We start from the raw sequence: 3,652 nt of genomic DNA on the forward strand, positions 1-3,652 counted from the left end.
GATTTATTTCCTTGAAGAGGTAAATCATTAGGCGGAGTATAACCGTAAAACTTATGTCACACTTAAATACATTGTCATCATCACCAATAAAAGGCATGTTGTAAAATCCAGACTACACACTGGCACAGAAATCTACACCGAACAAACACGTTTCCCTCAGGAATTGTGTTATATAAGCAAATCAGTTAATTTACACATTAATTGACTGTAAAATAATAAACAAACTAATGGTCATGACAGACATTACCCAAGATTAACAAGAGTTGTGTTTCTGTGTTGCCCACATGTCTACAGGGGTTATGTAAGGAGGTCCATGAGACCATAAGCGTACAGGTAAAATCAAGGGGGTACTTCAGCAGTACTCAGAGAGCAACAAAGTTCAGTTGGTGGTACACAAACAAAAAAAGGCTGTGAACCACTGAGAGGTACTAAACTGTACGTAGTTGCCATAAGAATTTCATTGTGCAGATGACACTGTGTTGTTTGGTGCATTTGGCAAATAAACCTTGAAACTTGTAGCTATTTGCATGGTCCACCTGGGGTGGTTCTGCTCTGGACATTTAGCATGCACTCTTTTGTTTTGAATTTTCAATACTATTTATTCGTAGATTTCTCAAGAGACTATATTTCCCCCAAACATGTGGCATATTGGTTTGTTTATGCAATGAAATGGCGGGACTTCGCTGTAATTTAATCTAATTTGTTGTGAGTCTTCTGTATGTGCATCATACTCTATAGATTGTCTTTTCTTAAAGGTTCTGATATTGTCCACCAGATGGCACTATATCTCCTCTAAAAGACCACATAAGACGCCATCTGGTGGGGGATATGATGGTCCTTCCTTCACCCATAAATGCCACAGCAAGATAAAAATGTTTTCGTCCGATTACATATAAAATGTTACTGAATATAGATAGTGTTTTAATATAAATAAAATGGGAATAGAAAGAGGTTTTGTTTTTGTAGATCGTTCAAATGTGGATGCAGCACGTAAACAATAGGTGGCGCTAATACATTTCACATTACGAGGATATCAACCGGTTTTTCCCCCAAAGGATCATGGGAACTTCCGCTTCGCACAAATAGCTGCGTTCAGTCCACGTCTACTCTTCAATCCATTTTGTAAGTCTTCGTGGATGGACTGTTTGCACTACGCAAGCCAGTTTTTGTTAAAGTAATTTTTGTAATCGTAAAACTTTTGACTTTAAATCCTCTGGAAGCCTTATGTTTCACTCATTCAGATAAGTTACTTTACATTTGTGAATTTGCGAGCTGATAAACGTTCGCTGTCTGACTTTTTATACGAACTACTTTGGACATTTACCTTTTTGTGCGTGAAATGTGCTTGGAAATGGATACCAAAGTGGAATGGGAAGTACTCAAACCGTGTTACTCCAGAAGATCTGGCAAACTTTCAAAGTGCAGGCTGAGGAAAATTCTCAATTTAAGTTCCCGACAAGAAGGCCTGAAAATGTGGCGCGCCAACATTGTCAAAGCCACTCTCAAGAAATACATTCGCTGCGAGCAGAAAAGGAGGTTAGTTGCTAAACTGGTCAAGCAAGAACAAACTTTGTCCGAAAACTGCGAAAACATTATGCATGATGGGACGGAGACTGTCGACGGAAATACACGGTCAATATGCTCAATGGCACCTAAGAACACGACACAGTATCTCATGGATATCGTATACGACGACATGCTAAACGACACCAGTTCCAGCCAGAAGTTGAGCCCCGATTCGCTCGAGATCTGCGTGCCAAGTAAATCTCTTTCACGCATGACCACGTGTGACTCATTGGACTGTGGGTATGAAAATTCTCTTGAATTCCAACAGAGGGACTTCGAAGAAATATACCTCCATCTTGGGTCTTGTTGATCTGGAGTAAACCGGTTCTGGTTTGGCCGGGTTTTTCTGACCGAAGACCAAAGTATTGACTTTAAAACCACAAACTAAGGTGTGCATAATGATATTGTAAATACGATTTTAGTTGTAATTAATTTGTTTGCTTGTTTTGTTTCTCTGCGTTTTTATTTTATCTGGCTATGGTCGTAATGCACACGTTACATGATTCATTTGTTGGGCTTTCCTTGTCCTCACAGCGACGCAACGGACGCCGCCCATCAGTAGGGGGCGCTCTCGGTCGCAGCGTCGCTTCCTGTGGTGGCCAGACTACCTATGCCTCCACTAAGGTATCACAGGTAAACCTGATTCTCCTACAGGTATATGTGGCCGGTAGCACTTGAGTTCACCAGTAAGCTTCCGGTTTGCAATTTCACTGCGTTTCTATGACTTTGCTACAAGTAAAGTATCTTGAACGTGGAGTAATTGCTGCCGGCGTAGTTTACGCAGTGCCCAGATATGTTCAAAGCTGTCAGTGCTGCATTTACTGTTGTGCAAGCCTTTTTCAGATCAGGTTCTTCCTCCTACCTGCCTGCAATCAGCGTGGCTGTTGCCAGAACGATGGACTCGTGCGGATGACCATGGAAGTAAGGTGACATACGATTTTGTTACCAAAAGCGTCAGTTTTAGCAGTTCGTTGGTTACCGGAAGACGCGTGTTAGTCATTGCAAAGTAGACATACACGGTTTAAACAAACCAGGGTGCATTTAAACATGAACTGAGTGTCATTGTCTGGACATTTGAGGAAGCCTTTTGTATTAAATGCTCTTGTAAATTAAACAATCATGTGATCTAACTGGTTTAAGTTTTCTGTTCTTGATGTTATTGGTAGTAGTGACTGTATGCCGACCACTTGAGTTTGTAGTATTCGCTTTTCAAAAATGTGGCGCATTTGGCATTTTTTAATAGTATTTGTGTAGAGGGTTTTTCCCACTTCTGGTAATCAGTCCCTCACAAATCTATTAGATCAGGTAATCCCCTATCGGTTGGCTTCCAGTTAACATCTCACTGTACTCGTCAAAAAAGGGCGCAATACTACTCTGGGGCAGTTGAACTCCTGAAGCTAATGCTTATCAGACGGTGTTTTCATTAGAACTAACTGGGAACATTAGGTTGAAAAGCTAGCACTGTAACCATGTCATGGGCTGAATTCGAAAGGGGCATCTAAAGGAATGAAGACGGCAAAGCACACTGGAATAAGTACACATGGTTTCCTCAAGACCTATTATTTAAGTGTAACAGTGCTTCCATATGAACGTGTCACTGTGCGTCTATCCCGGGTCGAAGTCTCCCAACTCAACTACGCATTATTTTACCTGCAAATTTATTTGTATAGCTGCTTAAACACGATTTTAAGTGTGAAGAGGGTTAAGCACATACCCCGCAAAAAACAATTGTGCGTAATACTGTCAAAACAAACGTACACTTGATTTGCCATCTCATTGAAGCGTTTGTTGGTAAAGGGGTTTAAACTCGTTTTCAGGCCAAGTGTTCATTATGTAGTAATTCATGCGCGTTTTCATGAAGTTGTTCCTGACGCCCCGATTTATTATTGCAGTTCCGCTTGGTGGTAAGTGTTGCAATATGCGGATAATATGAAACTTGCGTTTGCCGCAGGGCGTTTGGCTTAATTACTATTCACTGTTGTAATATTTTGAGCGACGAAGCGGTATGAGAACGTTCACATCAAGCAAGTTTCTTTAATGTAGAAGCGAGTGTTGCATGTATTTGCTACCAAGTACGAGCACTTGT

At 41.0% G+C, this 3,652-nt stretch overlaps 1 long non-coding RNA gene across 1 annotated transcript; it reads left to right on the forward strand.

Annotated features, from left to right (window-relative positions):
* The first annotated feature begins 1,102 nt into the window (after positions 1-1,102).
* LOC109614955 lies at positions 1,103-2,696 on the forward strand. The gene is made up of 2 exons (XR_002195964.2): positions 1,103-1,955; positions 2,101-2,696. It is a non-coding gene; the product is annotated as an uncharacterized LOC109614955 (long non-coding RNA).
* The last annotated feature ends 956 nt before the right edge of the window (positions 2,697-3,652 follow it).

The sequence above is a fragment of the Esox lucius genome, chromosome 23, assembly GCF_011004845.1.
Source record: "Esox lucius isolate fEsoLuc1 chromosome 23, fEsoLuc1.pri, whole genome shotgun sequence".
NCBI classification, from domain to species: domain Eukaryota; kingdom Metazoa; phylum Chordata; class Actinopteri; order Esociformes; family Esocidae; genus Esox; species Esox lucius.